The 23,835-nt window shown below is 47.3% G+C and overlaps 1 protein-coding gene across 2 annotated transcripts in view; it reads left to right on the plus strand.

Annotated features, from left to right (window-relative positions):
* Positions 1-23,835, plus strand: part of LINGO2 (leucine rich repeat and Ig domain containing 2) — an 839,851-nt gene that overhangs the window by 297,492 nt on the left and 518,524 nt on the right. Inside the window, exon 3 of one of the 2 annotated variants that reach the window (XM_025185824.3) lies at positions 13,124-13,191. The exons of the other annotated variant lie outside the window; for it this stretch is intronic. The gene's annotated coding sequence lies outside the window, so the exon portion shown is untranslated. The remainder of the gene's footprint in view (positions 1-13,123; positions 13,192-23,835) is intronic. 2 annotated transcript variants of the gene reach the window in all.

Consider the following 23,835-nt stretch of genomic DNA (forward strand, 5'->3'; position numbering starts at 1 on the left):
TCCAAGACGGGGAAAACAAAATTTCTCTTTGTGACAACAATCATCCTCTGAAACAATCCATTTCTGTCTCCCTCCATGAGCAAAATGAAGAAAATAAGGTTTTAAAATTAATCCTAACGGCTTGACCCAGAAAGCAATAATGTCATTGGAAGACAGGTTAAAATGAATTAATCTGGATATATTTGGTCAGGTTTTTTTTATTGAATTTTTCCAATATTTTGTGGACTCAGTATAGTTTTCTACCAATGTACTCTGAGCCAGGAGAGTCCAGACTCAGCGGGAGGACTCTTAAGTGGGTGCACAAGAGCTGTTTGGTGAATATGGGCCAGATTCTGTTACTCTGAACGTGTGACATCCTCTGAGAGAAGTCCCAATAAAATCAATGGGCTAGTGACAGAACAAGGAACTACTTCATGCAGTCATTGTTGCAGAATTTGTTCACTCATGGGCTAAGCAGCTTATGACAATGCTTCTCAGCAAGTTGGAAATCCACTCTTTGGCCTTTGATTTTCACCCTCTCAATTCTATAATGGGTGATCTTAATTCCCATCTAAGAGAGAAATGCTGGACTCTGCCAGGGTAAAATGGCAGAAGTCAAAGGTTTCACTTTAGAGGCATATTTCCCACATCTGTAACTCAGAATAGAGTAGTTGAGTTAAAAAGTTTTATTGAAAATGTGTGATACATACATATTAATAAATTAAATCAGAATTGGATCCATGCTAGTCATAAAATGGAAGAATGAGAGCATATGTGCATGCATGCATGTTTGGATTCAAAACTCATACAGGGAGGAGTTGATATAGCCTGTAGAAGCTAAAGCACATTGCAGAAGTACAGTAAAAATAGCTGCAAGATAACCACCCTGAAAAAGGATGGTAACAGTAAGAAAAAGAGTCTTCCCTTGATTTGCTTTAATATTAATCTTTTTATCTTGCAACATGCCAGAGAATATTGTATTATGGGACTAAAATTAAACATGCTTAAGATAATATTGCAGCAGATTGGGAGGTTTCAGTAGGTTTCTTATGTTTCTGCATACTTAGTGCTATTTTTCTTCTGTTTGTTTTTTCCCCATATAGTTTTTTCCTATGTAGATTGTATATAGATTCCATTTTGTTAATAATCTGTTTCTTCCAGTGTTTTGCAGTATGGCTCCTAAATGAAGGCAACTGGACATTCACTTGCTTTCTTGCAGCACCATTTTTATTGATTTCACAAAATTGGTATGAAGACAATGAGTTTTTTCTTCCTTAGAATCATAGAATCCTAGTGCTGGCAGAGACCTCAGGAGGACATTGAATCAAGCCCCCTGCCCAAAGCAGGACTAATCCTAACTAAATCATCCCAGCCAAGACTTTGTCAAGCTAGGACTTAAAAACCTCTAGAGAAGGAGATTCCACCACCTCCCTTTCCAGTGCTTCACCACCCTCCTAATGAAATAGTTTTTTCCTAATATGCAACCTAGACATCCATCACCACAACTTGAGACCATTGCTCCTCGTTCTACGCCATGTCACTATCGAGAAAAGCCTCTCTCCATCCTCTTTGGAACCAGGAAGTTGAAGGGTGCTATCAAATCTTCCCCTCACTCTTCCCTTCTGCATACTAAATAAGCCTAAATCCCTCAGCCTCTCTCTGCAGGTCATGTGCTCCAGCTCCCTAATCATTTTGGTTGCTGTTCACTGGCCCCTCTCCAATGTGTCCACATTCTTTCTGTAGTGGGGGTCCCAGAACTGGACACAATGCTCCAGATGTGGTCTCACCAGTGCCAAATAAAGAAGAATAATCACTTCTCTAGATCTGCTGGAAATGCTCCTCCTAATACAACTTAATATGCCATTTGTCTTCTTGGCAAAAAGAGCACACTGTTGACTCATCCTCAAACAGCTTCTCATCCTCTAATTCCCAGGTCCTTTTCTGCCAAACTCCTAGTTAGCCAGTCGATCCCCAGACTGCAGCAATGCTTTGAATTTTTCTGTGCCAAGTGCACAACTCTGCACTTGTCCTTACTGAACCACCTCAGATTTATTTTGGCCCAATCCTTCTGTTTGTCCAGGTCACTCTTGACCCTATCCCCACTAGTATCTCCCTCTCCCTTTAATTTAGTGTCATCCCCTCATCCAAGTCATTAATATACATGTTGAACTAAACCAGCCCCAATACCGACCCATGGGGCACTCCTTTTGATACCGACTACCAGCCAGACATCGAACCATTGATGCCTGACTATCTAGCCAGCTTACTATCCATCTTACAGTCAGTTTATCGAATTCATACTTCCTTAATTTGCTGGCAAAAATTATGTAGGAGATTATATCAAAAGCTTTATGAAAGTCTAGGTATACCATCCACCGACTTCCCTATGTCCACAGAGTCAGTTACCTCATCGTGGCAGGCAATCAGGTTGGTCAGGCATGACTTGCCTTTGGTTAATATATGTTCACTCTTCCTGAACACTTTCCCCTCTTCCAAGAGGTTCAAAATAGATTCCATGAGGTTTTCTTCTATGATTTATCCAGAGACTGAATCATAGAATCACAGAGCTGGAAGAGATCTCAGAAGGTCATCGAGTCCAGCCCCCTGCTCTAGGCAGGACCAATCCCAATTAAATCAACCTAGCCAGGGCTTTGTCAAGCCGAGACTCAAACACCTCTAGGGATGGAGACTCCACTACTTCCCTAGGTAACCCATTCCAGTGCTTCACCACCCTCCTAGTGAAATAGTTTTTCCTAATATCCAACCTGGACCTCTCCCACCACAACTTGAGACGATTGCTCCTTGTTCTGCCATCTGTCACTACTGAGAACAGCCTCTCTCCATCCACTTTGGAACCTCCCTTCAGGAAGTTGAAGGCTGCTATCAAATCCCCCCTCCTTCTTCTCTTCTGAAGACTAAACAGACCCAACTCCCTCAGCCTCTCCTCGTAGGTCATATGCTCCAGCCCCCTAATCATTTTCGTTGCCCTCCGCTGGACCCTCTACAATGTGTCCACATCCTTTTTGTAGTGGGGGGCACAGACCTGGACACAATACTCCAGATGTGGCCTCACCAGAGCCAAATAAAGGGGAATAATCACATCTCTGGATCTGCTGGCAATGCTCTTTTTAATGCAACCTAATATGCCATTAGCCTTCTTGGCTACAAGGGCACACTGTGCATTCATATCCAGCTTCTCATCCATTGTAACCCCCAGATCCTTTTCTGCTGAACTCCTGCTTAGTTGGTTGGTCCCCATCCTGTAACAAAGCTTGGGATTCTTCTGTCCCAAGTGCAGGACTCTGCACTTATCCTTGTTGAACCTCATCAGATTTCTTGTGTCCCAATCCTCCAATTTATCTAAGTCACTCTGGACCCTATCTCTGCCCTCGAGCGTATCTACCTCTCCCCCTAGCTTAGTGTCTTCTGCATACTTGTTCAGGGTACAATCCATCCCCTCATCCAGGTCATTAATAAAGATATTGAATAAAACCAGTCCTAGAACTGAACCTTGGGGCACTCCGCTAGAGACCGACCACAAACCTGACATCGAGCCATTGATCACTACCCATTGGGCCCGGCCTTCTAGCCAGCTTTCTATCCATTTTACCATCCATTTATTCAATCCACATTCCCTTAACTTGCTTGCAAGAATATTGTGGGAGACCGTATCAAAAGCCTTGCTAAAGTCAAGGTATATCACATCCACTAACTTTCCCATGTCCACAGAGTCAATTACCTCATCATAGAAGTTGATCCAATTGGTCAGGCACGACTTGCCCTTTGTGAATCCATGCTGACTATACCTGATCACTTTCCTCTCTTCCAAGTGCCTCAAAATGGATTCCTTAAGGATCCCTTTCATGATTTTTCCAGGAGCTGAGATAAGACTGACTGGCCTATAGTTCCCTGGATTGTCCTGAAATGTGGTTTGTAGTTCCCTAGATTGTCCTTCTTCCCTTTTTAAAAGATGGGCACTACGTTTGCCTTTTTCCAATCATCCAGGACCTCTCCCAATCTCCACGAGTTTTCAAAGATAATGGCCAATGGCTCTGCAATGACATCTGCCAACTCCTTCAGCATTCTTGGATGCATTAAATCTAGCCCCATGGATTTGTGTACATCTGACTTTTCTAAATAGTTCTTAATCTGTTCTTTCTCCACTGAGTGCTGCCCACCTCCTTCCCATACTGTGTTGGCTAGTGCAGTAGTCTGGGAGCTGACCTTATCTGTGAAGACAGATGCCAAAAAAGCATTGACTATGTCAGCTTTTCCCACATCATCTGTCACTAGGTTACTTCCCTCATCCAGTAAGGGCCCCACACCCTCTCTGATCACCTAACAGGCCTGTAGAAACCTTTCTTGTTTTCCTTCACATCCCTTGCTATCTGCAATTCCAATTGTGCTTTTGCCTTCCCGATTACTCCTCTGCATGCACGAGCTATATGTTTATACTCCTCCTTAGTCATCTGTCCAAGTTTCCACTTCTTGTAAGCTTCCCTTTTGTGTTTAAGCTCATGAAGGATTTCACTGCTAATCTAAGCTAGTTGCCTACCATATCTGCTTTTGTTATTACTCATCATGATGTTTTGTTCCTGTGCCTTCAATAAGGCTTCTTTAAAACACTGCCACCCCTCCTGGACTCCTTTCCCACTTATGTTAGCATGCCAGGAGATCTGCCCATCAGTTCCCTGAGGAAGTCAAAGTCTGCTTTTCTTAAGTCCAAGGTGTATATTTTGCTGCTTTCCTTTGCTGCACATGGCCCCTTTGGTCAGGATCCTGAAATCAACCATCTCATGATCACTTGTCACCCACCTCTACTTCTCCTACTAGTTCCTCCCTGTTTGTGAGCAGCAGGTCAAGCTGCACATGGCCCCTGGTTGGTTCCTTCAGGACTTGTTCTAGGAAGTCATCCCCAATGTTCTCCCAAAACTTCCTGGATTGTCTGTGTACTGCTGTATTGATCTCCCAACAGATGTCAGGGTGTTTCAAATCCCCCATGAGAACCAGGCCTGTGATCTGGAAGATTCTCTTAGTTGTTTGTGGAAAGTTTCCTGTGTCTCATTTCATCTGATCTGGTGGTCTATAATAGGCACTGACCACAACATCACCTCTGTTGCTCCTGCCTCTAAACTTAAATAAGGACTCTCAACAGGCTTTTCTCCCTTTATACCCTGGAGCTCTGAGCAATCATACTGCTCTTATATACAGTGCAACACCTTCACCTTTTCGCCCCCACCTGTCCTTCCTGAACAGTTCATACCTGTCAATGACAGAGCTTCAATCATGTGAGTCATCTCACCAAGTCTCCGTTATTCCAGTCAAATCATAGTCCTTATCAATAGTCATAGTACAGTACTTGGAACGTCTACAGTGACTTCCACTGAAGAAAGCCTTGTACAAATATCAAAGTCTAATCTACACTTAAAAAATAGACTCATCTAGTTATGTTTCTCAGAGCACTAGCCCAAATCTGTCAGCCATGTCTACAGTGCTCCTGTCCTAGGCTGAAAGGATTCCCTCTAAGTCTATTCAGGAATCTGAACTAGGGAATCCCAATCAAAGGTTGGAACCCAAGAAAACAATGTACCTTGGAAATGGGTGTACAAGTCTAGATTTTCCTGACAATATTTTCAATGCTACCTTCCAGCAAAAACTACTTTTGTCTCTATTGAAAACTGTTCCTGCTACTCTTTCTTGTCTGGCACCCTTGGGACCTAACCAGTACTAGTGAGGGAATTTGCCAGACAATGGAAGGTCCCCTGACACCAGCCCCTCAGCCCAGTGTCCCTCCTTACTGCTGTCTCCTTCAGCCTGCCTGGGCTGTTAGCAGTCAGCCCCAATCCCAGCAGCACTGCTAGTTATCTGGGTAGCTCTAGACCTGCTGCTGAATGGCACATCACCTGATCGAGTTGCTGCTGCCCCAATCCCACTGCCAGGCAACACGTGGCTCCAGCTGCGCTGATTCTGTTGGGCTGCCAGGGCTGGCTTCCCTTCCTAGACTGCTGTGGCCACAGGCCCAGACCCTCTGCTGGACAGCAGGCAGCCTCAATCACGCTGCCGTCCGGACTGCTGTGGCTGCTTCCCAGGGTGACGCTGGTTAGGCTTCCCCTATTAGGCTGCTGTGGTCTCATCCCTGCTGCCAGGTTGCAGACAATCCCGATTGCGAACCACCCAGGCTGCTACACTCCCGCTGCTAGCACACTTGCATGGTTGCACTGGGCTCCCAGTTGCAGGCCCTCTTGCCCTGGGGTTCTCTCATCTAGGAGCATCTGTAGTCATACCATGGACCACGGATGTTGACAGATGAGAGAATCCCAGATTTGGGAGGTGCGAACTGTATTAGCCACTGGCCTTTTTTTAAAAGAGAAATAATTTTAGGCACTACTATAACCTCTCTTAATTTGTCATTTAATCAGAAACTGATTCATTTCAATAGGATTTTTGAGGGCATTATTCTTTCCCAAGTAGCCTGTAGTACTTTATCTTATTGATGACAGGTATGGTTAGGAGTACTGAGGTGATGAGATGCATTCGATGCATCCACAGTCTACGAGGCACCAGAAAATTGCTGTTCTAAATTGATCAGTTTCTGGATAATAGGAACAATGCACTGTACTCAAATGTGTAATGTTTCGATTCTACTTCACATTCATGCTCCCATTAGAGGCCCATCCATTATCTGCATGTTAATTGTGTGTGTGTGTGTGTGTTAATAAACATGCATGCACACATTCATATAGGAAAACAGGATAGACGAACATCTTTTAACTCAGGTGCTGAATGCTTGCAAACATATATATAAAATCAAGTGGAACAGTCACATTCAACTATACTATAAAAAGTAGGAGCTGACACAATAAATCTTTTCAAGGAGAAAGCTTCTATGCTGCTGTCAGTCATATCAGATCTGCCCAGGTGGATTGCAGACTACAGAAAGAAGGCCCTTCTGGATTCCATCAAATCTTGACATTCATGATGGCTCTAATGTGTAGTAAGAGTATAGTAACTATATAGGGACAAGCTGTCAAATGAGATAAAGCTGCCCGCCCCCCACCAAAAAAAGTCAGCCAGGACTTGAAAACATGCACTTTGTTTGCAGAGGAAGGCCCCTTATCCTGAGCAAGTAAAGTTGAAAGAAAATAAACTTATTTCAAATGTTGTTCCTATGTTTGTTTTGTATGTTCCCCATATGTCCTCTTTAAGGTGACAATACAGCAAAGCACTTACTTGTAAAAATGTGCTTAGCTGGCTTGCTTAATAAGGATGGACTTAAACAAGCACATGGTGAAAAAGTTAAATGTGTTCTCTAATGCTTGTCTATTAGGGTATGTCTATATTACCCCGCTAGTTCGAACTAGCGGGGTAATGTAGGCATACCGCACTTGCAAATGAAGCCCGGGATTTGAAGCCCTCCTCATTCCACGAGGAGTAACGGTAGTTCGAACTAGGAAGCCTAGTTCGAACTACCTAGTTCGTGCCACGTGTAGCCGCGCGGCACGGGGTTCGAACGAGCGGGGATTTAAAAATGGCGGAGCCCCGCTTATGCAAATGAAGCCCGGGAAATTCAAATCCCGGGCTTCATTTGCAAGTGCGGTATGCCTACATTACCCTCCTAGTTTGAACTAGGAGGGTAGTGTAGACATACCCTCAGGGCTTAAGTACCACTGGTCACTACTTTTCTTTATGTATAGAATAGCAGTCTTGTAATAGAAATGGTTACAAATCCCTCTTTCAAGGCTACCACTTAAAAATAAAGCCATTTCCCAAAGTTCACAGAGTGAAATCCTAGACTGTTTGAAGCCAGTGGTAGTTTGGCTCTTTAAGAGGTTGAATTGGGTAAGGCTGGAGAGAAGAGCATCTGTAAACATAACTGTTTTTGCTATGAGCACATCAGATCTTCTACTAAACAGAATTGGTTGTCAGTGACATCTCTGTCAAAACTGTAGGTGGGCACAGCAATTCTTAGTGCCACCTGCACTCATAAATGAAGGGCACTTCTGACAGACTACTTCTGTCCTCTGCTTTCACAGTTGGATTGTTCAGTAAACTACAGATTCAGTCTCCAAAATCTTGTTCATATTTCTGTTGCCTCAGCCATAATGGTTGCTGCCAGAAACCTTCAAAATGTGCTGTAATTTGTATGCCAAGCTTGTTTTGTAACATACTATGACATTGTATTGGATGAAAGGTCTTATATAAATATTAAAATGTTTAATTTGGGCCTTGTTTCTGCCACCTTCCTTAGGGTATGTCTACACTACAAAGTTAGCTTGAACTAACAGACTAACTTTCATAGGCGCTACACTAGCACTCCGTTAGTTCAAACTTAATTCGAACTAACGGAGCGCTTGGTTCAAACTAGGTAATCCTCATTCCACGAGGATTAAGCCTAGTTCGAACTAGCTAGTTCGAATTAAGGGCTGTGTAACCCCTTAATTCGAACGAGTGGGAGGCTAGCCCTCCCCAGGTTTCCCCGGTGGCCAGTCTGGCCAACACCAGGGAAACTCGTATGCCCCCCTCCCGGACCCGGACCTCTTAAAGGGGCACGGGCTAGCTACGGTGCCCGTGCCAGGTGCAAGCCTGCCAGCACCCAGCCAGCAGACGCTGCAACTGGCACGGATCGAGCCAGCCACCCAATGCCCCCCAGCCCTCCCCTTCTTCCCGGGACCAGGCTGGCAGCTCTCGGGAGCTTGCCCAGGACCGCAAGAAGCAGGCACCCACCTGGTCTAGTGCGGACATCGTGGACCTCATAAACGACCTCTGCACTAGGCACAGGAAAGGAGCAGGTGTGCATGAAAATCAAGGTGGTCCACTGAGACCCCCGACCCTGAGCCCTGAGCTTACAATGGCCGACCTGGGTCAGACCAAAGGTCCATCTAGCCCAGTAGCCTGTCTGCCGACAGCGGCCAACTCTAGGGACCCTGGAGGGGATGGACCAAAGACAGTGACCAAGCCATTTGTCTCATGCCATCCCTCTCCATCCTTCCACAAACCTTGGGCAGGGACACCACTTCTACCCCCTGGCTAATACCACTCCATGGACCCAACTTTCATGACTTGATCTCACTTCCCTTTAAACTCTGTTCTAGTTCTAGTCTTCACAGCCTCCTGCAGCAAGGAGTTCCACAGGTCGACTCTTTGCTTTGTGAAGAAGAACTTTCTGTTACTAGTTTGAAGCCTGCTACCCATTCCTTTCCTTTGGTGTCCTCTAGTCCTTCTTTATGGGAACTAATGAAGAACTTTTCTGTATGCACCCTCTCCACCCAACTCCTGCTTTTAGAGACCTCTATCCTGTCCCCCCTCCGTCTCCTCTTTTCTAAGCTGAAAAGTCCCAGTCTCTTTAGCCTCTCTTCATATGGGACCTGTTCCCAAACCCTGATCATTTTAGTTGCCCTCCCTCTCCCAGCCTCTCTCTTCCCCTCTCCCACCTCCTTTTCCCAGTCTCCCCCAGTTTTGTTCAATAAAGACAGATTCCATTTTTGAACACAATTGTTCTTTATTTGGTACATCAAGAAGAGGGGCTAGGGAAGGGTAAGTGGAAGGAGGTGAGGGAGGAATGGGGTATGTGCCCCTGATGGGGAGGACTGGGATGGCTCTGCGGGCTTTTGGGGTGGAAGATCTCCTGCAGCCCCCTGATTGCCCCCTCTCACCAGATGGCAGCCTGCAGCAAGTGCAGCCGGTCTGATGGCCGAGTGCTGTGATGTGCCCAGTGTGGGTACTCCGGGCAATCCAAGCCAGGACTGCTTTGCAAGCGGGGCACCCCTGAGAACTGTCTGTCTGGGGTGGGGGTCGGGACCCTTTAAGCACAGCCCTTGGCTAGCCTGACGCAGCATCTCCACACTCTAAGTCCTCCTCTGATGCCGTGCCGGCACTGCTTCCGGCCATCCTTAAGCCTGGTTCAGGGTCCACTTAATGTGGACATGCTAGTTCGAATTAGCAAAACGCTACTTTGAACTAGTTTTTTAGTCTGGATCCATTAGTTCGAATTAGCTTAGTTCGAATTAACTAATTCGAACTAAGTTAGTTCGAATTAACGTTGTAGTGTAGATGTTCCGTTGGAGGGAGTAGTGCTTTACTATGCAAATACCATTGTTTAAGTAAATAAGCTTCTCACATTAATACTACAGAAAGTAAGCTTGGCAGACTTGATTTTACAAATGCTCCAGAATAGTTCACTGCTGTGTGATCTAGCTATGGTTGTATGGTTCAGGATCTTTCTTTGAAATGTGTCTTATATGAACCAGAAGTTATTGGTCTAAATGCTGGAATTGCCAGAAATTATGTGACCTGTGTGAAGTAGATCAGACTGCAATGATGATTATAATGATCCTTTCAGGCCTTAAAAACAGTTATCCTATTTTGGGTTTTATGTGCTGTTGTAGTGTCAATAGAGCTTCATGTTTCTTCTTCTAGGAATGTTCCTGTGGATGCCATCTTAGGTATGCCAGCACTGCTGCACCCATGGTCGGCAGACTTTTGATAGCAGTGCCCACCCCCTTTGGCAGTGCATGCGGAGCACTGATGCACAACGCTCAAAATGGTCATCCTGTGGGCACAGCCAACTGCCTCCTCAGTTCCTTTCTGACTGCTGTCAGTTTTGGTCACACAAAGTAGCTGTCCTCACATACCTCAACCTAAAGTTAGACTTAGTGTTAGCTGTTAGAACACAAAGCTAAGCTAACCAATGTAATACTTTCTCATTATATTACAAAAATATATATTAAAAAGAAAGAAAGGAGAAGAGGGAGGGATTCTCCTCTGCTACACAGAAGCCATGGGTTCTACAATGCCTGCACAGACATTTTTCTCTTTGGCAAAAAGAGACCACCTCAAAACAGACTTTTTCCAGGACATACCTGGCTCCTCAAGATTCAAAAAGTGTGAATCCTATAAATTGTCCATTTCTTTTTCAGACACACATTCTCAGTAACTACCATTACTCCTCATTCCAGTTTTTTAATTTGGAGTATACGTTTAAGTTGGGCCTGTGTTATGGTGTCTCTGAAAAGTTTCCATGCAGGTGAGCTGAGAGATTCACTAGGCTGCTGGCTAAGTGGGGGAGGGCAGCTCTGTAAAGGAGCAGGGCCTTGCGCAGAATGGGCAGTCCTGGGCCAACCAGTCTTCTGTGACCCCCAAAATGCACCCAATCCCCCCCCCCCCCAGCAATGTCTGAAGTAGGCAATGTCAGGGGCACCCGGAGCAGCTTTTCTCGCCCCGAAGGTCGAGGTGGCGGGACCGCTGCGCTTTGGGCAGTCCCGCTGCCTGCGAGCTCCGGGGCGAGAAAGCCTCGTTCGTAAGTGTGGATCCGACATAAGTCGGATCCGCGTAACTCGGGGACTGCCAGTATCATGTACCTATTCTCTGTGGGGTCTGCCTCTCCTATTCGGGCCATCCATTATGCCGAATACCAGGATCTTAACTTTTCGCTCATCGTTCACTCTGCCTGAATAGCTGTAACTTCCGGTGTATAACCTTCTTCAGTAGGTTCTCTTTTGTCTGTATCTTCCTATACAATTCCTCATTAGTAACCTTCTGCATCCATCCTATTCTCAGGATCTTTCTATAACAACTCCTCTCGAACACCAATATCCTTCTCATCGAATCTTTCATTATCACCCATGTTTCACATCCATACAACATGCTGCTAAATACACACATTTTCAAGACACTCAGTTTTGTTCCTAAGTTAAATTACTTTTCCAGATCTTATCCATCGGCCTTCCAACTCACTCTTGCTTTCGCTATTCTAGTTGCTATTTCCTGCTTACTGTCTAGATCATATGCCCTGTTGCTCTCCAAATCTGTGAACTTCTCTTCATTCTCTAGTTCGATCCCTTCTACACTGATCTTCCTTCCTATTTCCTTATCTCGCACACCAGTATTTGCAGAGTTTATAAAAAATAATCAGACTCTTTGCCTTCTGTAGTATGTTTTGCTGAAGCCGCTAAGGCCGGTGTGGAAACTTAACCAGAAGACTCATGAATACACTTTTATACTTTTCTCCTTAGCTATGTAACCACTATAATTCAGATGTTTGGTCTTGGTTTTGGATCAGTTGAAAAAGACAAACTATTGTAACAGGTGAAAATGCTTCCAGGCAGAAAAATTGCCTACATCATTTGTCTGCCTCTTGTGAGAAAGTTGAGTGTGCTGTAGCAGTCAGTATTTAAATAAAGTGGGGCCATGAGAACAAACCTCATAGATTATTCATGTCTTTCAGCAGAGAGTCTTGAAATACTTTCAAAGTGCTAGTTAAGCCTGACACACAGCTATGAGATAGGTAAGTAGAGTACTATCCCATTTTACACACTAGTAAAGTTGAGCATAATGATTCTGAATGGTTATAAGGGCCCGCAATTTGTTCACGGGGTCAGTGGCAGGAATAGAATTTAGGAATCCTGGCTCCCAGTCTACACTAGACGCCTTTTTATGGTAAGCTTTAATTTTTTTTTATGAAGTAGAACTAAAAATACAAAGGATGGGAGAAAGACTGTGTAAGGAATGGGAGTTTAATGCTAGAAAATAGCTTTGAGTGCAGTTAGCTGTTAAGTATTAGTACAATTCTCTGCTAACTCCAATAATCTGATTTTACTTTACACTCCATTAAGCTGACCACTAAGGTTTTGTAAATGAACTGCTGTTGTTTTGTCCTTTCACCTCTGTTTATATACATTATGAGGAGTACTCAGATTGCTGACTTTGGTGCAATATGTCAGGCCAAACCGCCTTGCCTGCAGAATGTTAGCTGTTTTTATTACACAATAGATAAATAAATGCAGATAAAGCTGCTTTGCTACTTTTTAAAATTTATTTAGCTATGTACTTCCAGCATACTTGTTTACAGGATTTTAGACTCCCCATATGTTAATGCATTTTCCATAGCATGTTAGAGAATCTGTAGACCTTGTTCTTATTGGATATAAATAGAACAAAGCCAACTAGCAAAAGGGGAAATAAATAGGCATGACTGTACCTGACTTCTGTTCTGCAATTGACAATGCTTTGATGCTATACCATTTCTGTAAGTTTTCAGAGTGTGTTTGCAGTTCTTGCACTCGCTCCTCCTTTTTACAAGTTTTCTATCTCTGTATTACTTATTTTTGCTGACCATAGTTTCTATTCCCCTTTCTCTAAATATTAGATATGGAATCAGATTCAGATTTCAGCTACAGTGGTGAAAATCCCGAATAACACTATTGACTTCTGAAGGTACTGTATGTCAATATTTACCATTAGTCTGAGAGAATCTGACATTTCTTTCCTTAATTTTCAGAAACATTCTTTCTTTCATTTTCTCACACTACTGTATCTGCTCCCTAGCCACTCTCTGCCAAAGATACTAAACCTTTTTATGTCAGAAGCTCCCAGACTTTTCTTTCTTGGATGTCTGTTCAGTCTTTCTGGCTGTGTCTACACTGGGCCACTTATTCTGGAAAATCAGCCGCTTTTCCGGAATAAGCTGCGAGCTGTCTACACTGGCCCTTGAATTTCCGGAAAAGCAACAAAATCAGCCGCTATTCCAGAAAAACTATTCTGCTCCCGCTCGGGCATAAGTCTTTATTCCGGAACACTGTTCCGGAAAAGGGCCAGTGTAGACAGCCCAGTAGTCTTTTCCAGAAAAAAGTCCCGATCGCGAAAATGGTGATTGGGGCTCTTTTCCGGAAAAGCGCGTCTACATTGGCCACAGACGCTTTTCCGGAAAAAGGGCTTTTCCGGAAAAGCAGCCTGCCAATGTAGACGCTCCTTTTCCGGAAAAACTGAAAACAGAATAGTATCCATTTCCGGAAATTCATGCCAGTATAGACACAGCCTCTGTGTTTCTCCTTCAAAAGCACATATTCTTGTCACTTTGCCCCAGTTGGTTGATCTCTAAAATGGGGCTGTGTAATACTCAATCACCTCACACAGTTTTGTGAGTTCGCACTAGCCGGCTTTTAAAAATGGCGGCGCGGGCTTTATGCTAATGAAGCTCGGGAAATTCAAATCCCGGGCTTCATTAGCAAGTTCGGTATGCATACATTACCCCGCTAGTTCGAACTAGCGGGGTAGTGTAGACATACCCTCAGAGAGTTCTCTGCAGCTACAGAGAGGGACAAGCATGTCTCTCTCTCTCCAAGACACCATTCTTCATTTTCTGTAAGTAGGGTAAAGTTTAGGTAGTTTCGTTAGGTTTTATTGTTTTAAGGATTGGGTATGGGATCTGAGATCTGGCACTGTTTAAAAGATGTTTTGGCTTTTCTTTGTAACCAAGTTCTAGGCCCATGGAGTTTCTCCATGGCTACGTTTACACTGGCCCCTTTTCCGGAAGGGGCATGTTAATTTCAGAAGCCGTAGTAGGGAAATCCGCGGGGGATTTAAATATCCCCCGCAGCATTTAAATAAAAATGTCCGCCGCTTTTTTCCGGCTTTTAAAAAAGCCGGAAAAGAGCGTCTACACTGGCCCCGATCCTCCGGAAAAAAAGCCCTTTTCCGGAGGATCTTATTCCTACTTTGAAGTTCCACAATTGTAGGAAGTAGGAATAAGATCCTCCGGAAAAGGGCTTTTTTTCCGGAGGATCGGGGCCACTGTAGATGCTCTTTTCCAGCTTTTTTAAAAGCCGGAAAAAAGCGGCGGACATTTTTATTTAAATGCTGCGGGGGATATTTAAATCCCCCACGGATTTCCCTATTACGGCTTCTGAAATTAACATGCCCCTTCCGGAAAATGGGCCAGTGTAGACGTTGCCATTATGTTTGCAACAGGAATATTGTTGTAATAATAAAAGTTCTTTCTTTTCTTTTTATTAACCTGGCAGTGGTTAATTGTGTGCCCTGATTTTTATTTTAGGGGTAAGATTTCCCAAATGATCTTTCCCCTGGTTTCTTTATCAACATTTGGGTGGTGACAGCAGAAGTTTTATTCCCAAAATCTAGGTTTTTAAGATTTTGGGGGGAGTTTGATACCAAAGCCTGGTAGATAAGGCTTTGGGGTACACTTGCTGGCCCCCACTTCTGCATTTATCATGCCAGAGTGGGGAAGGAGCCATGACAGGGATAATCTCTTTGGAACACAGAGAGTGTTTTATTATAAGTTTTCTGAATTGTTATGAGCATTCACCATCATCTATAAATGCTGCAAATAAAAAAAAGAATTTATTTTTACTAATGAAAGTGGTTGCAGACAGAATCAGAGTTCAAATGAAAATATAGTGGCGCAATAAATTCTACTAGGAAGACGGAGCAGAGTTATGATGTGCCTTCACTCTTCTATTTTTTTTAAAAGCTATTTAGAAGGTAGAAAAGATGCATACAGGCAGTCCCCGACTTACGTGGATCCGACTTACGTCGGATCCCTAGATACGAACGGGGTGAGGCAACTCCCGCACATGCGCAGCAGCATTCCCGGGGCTCGCTCACCTGGGTCCTAGGATCCTCCTCCTCCTCGGGCCGGCTCCGACTGGGGTCCCGGAGAGCTGCCGGACAGAGGAAAAGTGCCTCCCCCTGCCAGCAACAGGCTGCCCCCTCCCCTGAGCAACAGGCTGCGGAACAGACAAAAGCAGCCTCTCTGCCCCTCCTCCCCCTATACATGCCGGGCTCCCGGAGCTCAGCAGCGTCCCCAGGGCTCGCTCACCTGGGTCCTAGAATCCACCTCCTCCTGCTCTTCGGCCGGCTCCAACTGGCCTCTGCCTGCAGCAGCTGGCCACAGGGACAGGGATCCGGCAGAGCTGCCGGGCAGAGGAAAAGTGCCTCCCCACGCCCGCTGCCCCCCCCCCCCCCCCGCAGCCTCGCATCCTGCACACCTCCCCCTCCCCCCCTGCCAGCAACAGGCTGCCCCCTCCCCTGAGCAACAGGCTGCCGAACAGCAGACAAAAGCAGCCTCTCCGCCCCTCCTCCCCCTATACAGGCTGGGCTCCCTGGGCAAACAAAGACTCCACCAAAACAAACAAAGTGCTGTCCTCATTGTGTTAGCAAAAAAAGGACCCTCCTCCTAGAACCCTGGGTGGTGTGTGGAAATAAAGCTATTAGCTCAAAGCATGGTGCAGAGCTGTTTGGTATTTGATGAGTTACTCCTTTAGTCCTGAGTTTGTCACAGGGACAGAAATAGATGTGAAATCTTCTGAACAGGGGAACAGACAGCAAAACAAACATTAGAGGGGAGTTAACCTTTCCCTATGCTATCCAAAACTAAAAAAAATGTTTGGCTAGAGTTTCCCCTACAATATGTACCAGTTCCGACTTACATACAAATTCAACTTAAGAACAAACCTACAGTCCCTATCTTGTACGTAACCCGGGGACTGCCTGTAGAAGTAAAATCAGCCTAACAGAGGGAATCTGTCACACAACAATTGCTTTCTCATTGACATCATATACAGAACACCCTTATAGAACCCATCTCAAGAATAACCAAGCTGGAGACTCAAGTAAATACATACCTAATTGTAATTTCTAAGCGAGAACATCTTTTATATAAATATTCCAAACACCTCAAAACAACAATGCACATTTAACTTCCAAAGCAGACTGCTCCACAGGAATATTTTAAATATAGCAATTCAATAGACTAATAGGCATTGTGAAACAGGAGCAAGAAGTTGAGAGCAAGATTCTCCTCACAAATTTGAAAAAATCAGAGGATTATGACGACACAATTGTGGAACGAGGAGTACAGATAGTTCGGAATTGCTACGTAGTTCGAACTATCTAGCACGTGCCGCGTGTAGCCGCGCAGCACGGGGTTCGCACTAGCCGGCTTTTAAAAATGGCGACGCCGGCTTTATGCTAATGAAGCCCGGGAAATTCAAATCCCAGGCTTCATTAGCAAGTTCAGTATGCATACATTACCCCGCTAGTTCGAACTAGCGGGGTAGTGTAGACATACCCTGACAGACAAAAGGGAGCAAGAAAAAAAACCCAAATTCCTTTGTCCCAGTTGGAAAAGTCCCACCTACATTCCTACTGGTCACTCCACCTCACTAGGTGTAGTTAATCCCTTAATTCCCAGGCTGCTGGCTAACCCTCATAATCATGACAATCCCGACTCACAAAAAGATGAAAGAAAGCATATAAAGATATATTTTAAAATTGTTTTATAATATTCTTAAAGACCAAGATATTGCACTACTGATGTCGACGTGAGCTTTGTCATTGAGTTAAATGTTTAGATCCTAAAATATTTCAAGGTAAAACACAGAGAGAGAAATATATTTTATGTTGTTCTACAGCACTCAAAACACCATGGTGGATGGGGATGATTTATAGCTAAAATCAAAATCCAGTGATATGGATGGTTTTATGATTTAAGAACTGGCCTGAGACACATATCTTGTTTCATATCTTGTTTCCCGGCTTTGTCATAGTCTAGCTATTTTACTTTGGATTAGTCACATGGGGATAGATTTTCAAAATAGTTGAGTAGCCTATACCTTGGATTGTAATGCTAATACTCCATTTTTGTGCGAATGCTAATACTCCATTTTTGTGCAAATTAAAATTTCTCCATGCCTCAATCCACCTATAAAATGAGAAAATCTATATTTATCTGGCTCACAAAATCCTTGTGAGGCTATCCTTGTTTTTTGAGATGCCCTCTACCACGTGGTCAACTTTTTGCAAAAAGTCCAGAAAAAATCCTCCACACTCTGACTCTACTTTTACCCCAATGCAACTCTTTAAAATTAGAATACACTTGTGTAAAGCTGGCTAACAGTAGAGAACTATCTCTTAGTCTACAAACATAGGTAAGAATTGCTGGCAATTACAATTACAAGCAAACAAAGGACCATTGTGAATTAACATCTGTGACAGGGCATTGCCCTGCAGTGGCCCTTTAAGGGGCTGAGAGTGGAGTCAAAGGCAAGCCCAGCTGAGGCAGCTAATGAGGGCTCAGGTAGAGGCTATAAAGAGTGACTCAAGGAAGAAGGAAGAGACCAGCCTGCCTGCTGCTCTGGAGGGAGGGTAGTAGAGACCTGACTGCCAGGGAAGCAAGAAGCTCCCTGGAAGAGGGCAGAGCTAGGGAGGCTTTTGTGCCTAATAAACACAGGTTAACAGGCCTGAGGCCCTAGGAGCTGTGAGAGGCAGCCATGGTGGGCGGGGATGCAAGAGGCAGTCATGAAGGGCCGGGCTGTGAGAGGTAGATGCAGTAGGCTGGGGAAGCTTGGGCCACGGAAGCCCCAGGCCATAAGGCCTGAAGGCAGGGTTGCAGGAGACACCCTGGTAGGCAGAGGTAGCAGGTCTGCACCCTTTGCCTAAGGGAGGAGTGGCCTGTAGGGACTGCAGTCTGAGTGGAGACAGGGGCTAGAGAGGGACTGGCAGTGAGCCACTGAGGCCTGGAAGGTGCAAGGGAACTAGGTGTTCCTAGAAGGAGGTGGGTGTTCCCTGGTAGAAGACCTGGAGGCCCTAGGGAGTAGGGAGGGCCCTGGAGTATAGTGAAGGAAGAACAATAACACACACACCCCCAGAAGGGGGTGCTGACAAAGACAACACCGTACCGATGGAGGACATGGGGGAGATGCCAGCGGAAGGGGGCGTGTAGGAACAGTCAGTGAATTCTCCAAAGTCATGCTGCTCACGGCTCCATGCTGGTGAGTCGACCCCATTACAGCATCATATAAGTCAAAGTGGAAAACTCAGGCATCACTACGTGGCAATGAACACGGTAATAATTTAAAGACTTCCACAGCAATATATTATTAGATTCTATGGGAAAACTGACTTCAGAAATTGTGTAATGTCAACACAAAATCCAGCGGTGTGGTGGACGGGAATGAAGAAGAGTGAGAGTGACTTGGGGCGTTGGAGAGCTCAGTGCAAGACTAACAGGCTCTCTGGCCATGAAAACAGTCAGTGGGGGGTGGCAAGTGTAACGAGCAGGGGCCGCAGCCCCCTACTTCTGATTAAAATGTTATTTCTGACACCAAGACCATGTACACACTCAGGGGTTCTTTCGAAAAAAGTAGCCTTTTTTCAAAAGAACTTCCCCTGCATCCAGACTCAAGCTGCGTTCTTTCGAAATTAAATCGAAAGAACGCGGCTTTTCTTTCGACGGCGGTAAACCTCGTTTCACGAGGAAGAACGCCTTTTTCGAGGGAGATCCGTCGAAAGAACGTGAGTCTGGACGGGGGGAGCCCTTTCTTTCGAAATTATTGGCCTCCAGGAACAAGCCCTGGTGGACAATCTGGGCCATGGGTTGCACGTCTGTGGTTCCTGGCTGCAGCCATTCCTTAAAGGGACAGGCGCACCCTCACAGCCACTTGTTGCAGACAAGGAGCCAGAGCACACGGCGACCTTGCTGCAGCATGTCACAGCCCCAAGAGCGTCCTGGCCCTTCCTCCGAGCCTTCTGGGGACCCAGCCAAGGGCTCCAAGCGCCGGGCACCATCCTGGTCCGGCGCAGAGATAAAGAGCCTGCTGGAGCTGTGGGGAGAGGAGGAGGCCTTACAGGCCCTCAAAAGCCGGCGGCGAAACGCCGACATTTATGGCCGCATGGCTGAAGCCCTGGCCCAGAAGGGCCACTACCCCCGCACCCAGGACCAGGTGCGCTCCAAAGTGAAGGAGCTGTGGCAGGGCTACGCCAAAGCCAGGGAGGAGAGCTCCCGTTCTGGGGCAGCCCCCCACTACTGCCCCTACTACTCAGAGCTGGACCAGATCCTGGGTAGCAGTGCAGAAGCACGCACACCACGGAGGTTCGTGCAGTCCGGACTGGCAGACCCGGTGGTGGACGCTCCAGAGCGGGAGCTACAGCAGTCTGGAGACGGGGACATGGGCCCAGAGGAAGAGGACACCGAGGAGACGGCGACCCTCACCCTGGAGCCAGTCACCCAGACCTCTGAGGCCTCCCAGGCGTCATCTGGCACGGGAGAGGAAGCAGCAGGTGAGTACAGTGAGTTTGTGTCACACCCGGGGGGGGGGGGGGAAGGTAGGTGGGTGGGTGCACAGTGGGTGATGCACAAGGGAAACCTGTCATGCTCAGGCTGATGCCCAGGTCTCACACACACACACACACACACACACACACACACACACACACACACACAGTGTGACCTTCAGAATGTCTGCTTCCCCTGTCTCAAGGGAGAGGGCATGCCCTTTTGGACAGCTGTTGCACACATGACTGATTGTGATAGAAATGTAGCCATGTTACTCTGATCTGAGGAAGTGGGTCTGGCCCTGGAAAGCTCATCCCCTAATAAACCATCCTGTTAGTATTGTAAGTGCTACAGAGTCCAGTTTATAGGACTGATTGTGTCTTCTTCTTTTCCTCCACAGCCGGACCAGCCGTGGAAGAGGGCCGCAGCACCCCAGCCCCACCTCCATCTCCATCTCCACCTCGGAGACATGGGAGCCGCAGACACAGGCGTGTCTACGCCGACATCCTCCGGCAGCACGCCGAGGCTGTGCAGGAGCAGAACGCCATCCTGCTACAGAGGGCGGAGGCAGAGGAGCGGTGGCGTGATCGGCTCATGAATGAGCTGGTCCTGCAGCGCACGGTGCTGTACGCCACCCTGAGGGAGGTCAGCGGCTTGCCTGCTGCTGTGCCTGGTCCTGCTCCTCCAGCACCCCATGACCCCACCCCACCAAACCCCCCTTCCACAACAGCATCCCTTTCCCCCCTTGGACCTCCCTCTCCCCCAGCCCCCCCAGCTCCCCAGCCCCTCTCTCCCCCTGGCCCTCCTCTCCCCCAGGCTTCCACGTCCCAAGAGCCCCCCAGCAGCCAGCCAACCGACAGGTGCATCACCCGATCCTGTAGCCGGGGAGCACCCCAAACACGAGGCCCAGCCAGGAAAGGGAAATCTGCCAAGCCCCATTCAACCTGATCCCCTTCCCCCCTCCAGGTTTCCAGTCCCCTTCCCCCCTCCAGGTTTCAATCACCCCCATCACCCCAGTTAAAGCACAAACAAAGGGTTAAAGGAACTGTTTGTTTATTGTATATAGTTTGGCAACAACAAAAATGAAATTTTTTTTTGTTATGTTTGCCACATTGTTTGATAATATGTACAAAATTATAAATAAGTAAAGAGAACATTTTATTTTGAAACACACCCTGGTGTAAGTAATGTGTCCAAACTGGGTCAGGAGATGGGTTGTGGAGGGAAGCTTCTATTGGGGGCCAGGGCCCAGTCCCCAGGCAGAAGCCCCTCAGTGCACTCAGTGGCCTCCACTGGAGAATAGGTCCCGGAGGGCCTCCCGGATGCCAACTGCAGACCGGTGAGCCTGGCGGATGGCAGCTGTCCGGGGCTGGGCAAAGAGCCTCTCCTGGGCATCAGCAGCTCTCCCCCACCCTGGTAGGAAGGCCTCCCCTTTCCTCTCCACGAGGTTATGGAGGACGCAACACGCGGCCACCACCTCGGGGATGTTGGTCTCCCCCATGTCGAGGCGTGTGAGCAAGCACCGGAATCTGCCCTTTAAACGGCCAAACGCACATTCGACCTGGTTGCGAGCCCGGTTAAGGCGAGCATTAAACTGCTCCTTGCTCGCATCCAGGTGGCTGGTGTAGGGCTTCATCAGCCACGGCATCAGGGGGTAGGCCGCATCAGCCACTATACACACCGGCATGTGCACATCCCCAACCGCAAACTGGCGATGGGGGAAAAATGTTCCTGCCTGAAGCCTCCGGTACAGGTACGAGTTTCTGAAGATGCGGGCATCGTGTGCCCGCCCTGACCACCCAACACAAATGTCCGAAAACTGTCCACGATGGTCGACCAGGGCCTGGAGGACCATAGAAAAGTAGCCCTTTCTATTGATGAATTGGGCTGCTCGATGGGGCAGTGCACGGATGGCAATGTGTGTCCCATCGAGCGCTCCTCCGCAATTGGGGAAGCCGAGGGCAGCAAAGCCGGCCATGACGCTGTCCAGATCCGGTAGACAGATGAGCCTGTTGAGCAGCTCCGAATTGATGGCCCTCACCACCTGCAGAACGAGACAGACAACAAAGTGTTAGAAGGGGTGCCTTATGTCTTAGGAGGAGAACCCAGCACCCACCTTCCCTCTCAAACAAACAGCCCGGGAATCCCCTCCTCAGAACCCCCCCCCACAATTCAGGGTGAGTAGAGGAGCTCCCTCCCACCCCCACTCCACTTGGCCCTTCCTGACAGTCTCCCTTCCCCCCACCCCAAACTGTGACTGTCCCCAGACAATGACTTACCTCCATCAAGACGGCCCCGACAGTAGATCTCCACACGCCAAATTGGTGTCCCACGGAGCGGTAGCTGTCGGGGGTTGCCAGCTTCCAGAGGGCAATGGCGACCCTCTTTTCCAGGGGGATGGCGGGCCGCAGGTGGGTGTCTTGCCGTTGCAGAGCAGGGGCGAGCCAGGTACAGAGCTCCTGGAAAGTGGTCTTTCTCATGCGGAAGTTCCGTAGCCAGTCTTGGTCATCCCAGATCTCCATCACGAGCCGGTCCCACCAGTCAGAGCTGGTGTCAAACCTCCAAACACGCCTGTCCACGAAAAAGTTCGGAGGCAAGGGCAGTGTGGCTGCCGGACGGGGGAACCCCTCGTCCCTCTGGTCTGGGTCCAGCTCGGGAAGGAGCCTCATGATTGTCTCACGAAGATGCAGCAACAGCTGGAGTATGGTGGTGTGGGGCCATCGCCTGCCCAGGGGCAGCTCTGGCTCCATGCCACAAATAAGGGTCTGCAAGCAGAAAAACCTCAAAAGAAAAAAGCTGCTGGGGTGTCCCAGGAAGCTGAGCACTCCAAAGCAGCACTGCAATGCCTTGCAAAATTCCTCAAGGGACAGCAAGGGCAGCTGCAGGAGCAGAGCAACGGGTGTTCAGGAGTGTCCCTCTCACCACGCGTCTCTGCAAAGGGCAGGCAGGCAGCACCCGGAAGGAAATGCTGCCCCCATGCCCTGGCAGAAGCAGTTCCGGGTGGCTTTCAATTTCGAAAGAGCGTCCGTCAGTCTGGACGCTCTTTTTCGAAATAGCGGATCGATCTTTCGATCCGCGCATTGTAGTCTAGACGCGCTCTTTCGAAAGAGCCTCTTTCGAAAGATGCTTTCGAAAGAGGCTCTTTCGAAAGAAGCCTGCAGTCTAGACACAGCCCAAGGTAGCTACAAATGTTTCAACATGGTGAGTCTTATGATCTCTATGCACATTCACAGTCTGTGCTAAAGGCTCAATTCTGTAATCCTCTGAGAAGAGCTGAACAGAAAATTAAATTTTTGAGTCCAGCAACAAAACCAAAGAAATCAGAGGACATGTGCTGTCAGCAACCGATGGCTCTTGAGCCAAATACAGCTCAGTACAGAACCAAGTATGGCTTTTTTTGTCATTTCCAAAATACACACAACTTTTTAAATTAAAATGAAAAATTAATTAGCTACTCATGTCAGGATGGTCTTTTTTTGTCTCTTTCACCTTTAACCAGAGGTGAAATTAAGGCAGTGTGCCCTGGTAAGAACCAGCTACGCTGGGGCACTCCGCTAATTTAACTGAGGACGTGCTGTAAGGCACACATTCATGTTTCCAGCCAGAATAGTAACAGGGGCTGGCGGCAGCAGATGCCTCCATCTGTTTCTAGTGGCCTGGCTTTAGCTCCCATCTGACTGTCATGATTTGTCCCCAGCTACTGTGTTCCTGGGGCAGACGCTGCAGCTCAGCCATGGTGGCCCTGCACTCTAGCAGCCCGACTACAGCGGCCTGGCTTGGGCTCTCGCCGTGGCACCCTGGCCAACAAGCCCCAATCAAGGTGCAGCCCCCCGCCACTGGCCACAGCATCCTGCCCCCAGCCCTGATGATCCTGGGGCAGGAGGGATGTGGCACGGGCAGGTAATCCATCCCCAGGGATGCCCCCCATACTTAGGGTTACCAGATGATTTCAAAAAAATACCAGACACACTTGATCTCAGATATGGCGGAGGACGGCCAGGAGGGGA

The sequence above is a fragment of the Pelodiscus sinensis genome, chromosome 6 (genome assembly GCF_052426305.1).
Source record: "Pelodiscus sinensis isolate ZL-2025 chromosome 6, ASM5242630v1, whole genome shotgun sequence".
NCBI classification, from domain to species: Eukaryota; Metazoa; Chordata; order Testudines; family Trionychidae; genus Pelodiscus; species Pelodiscus sinensis.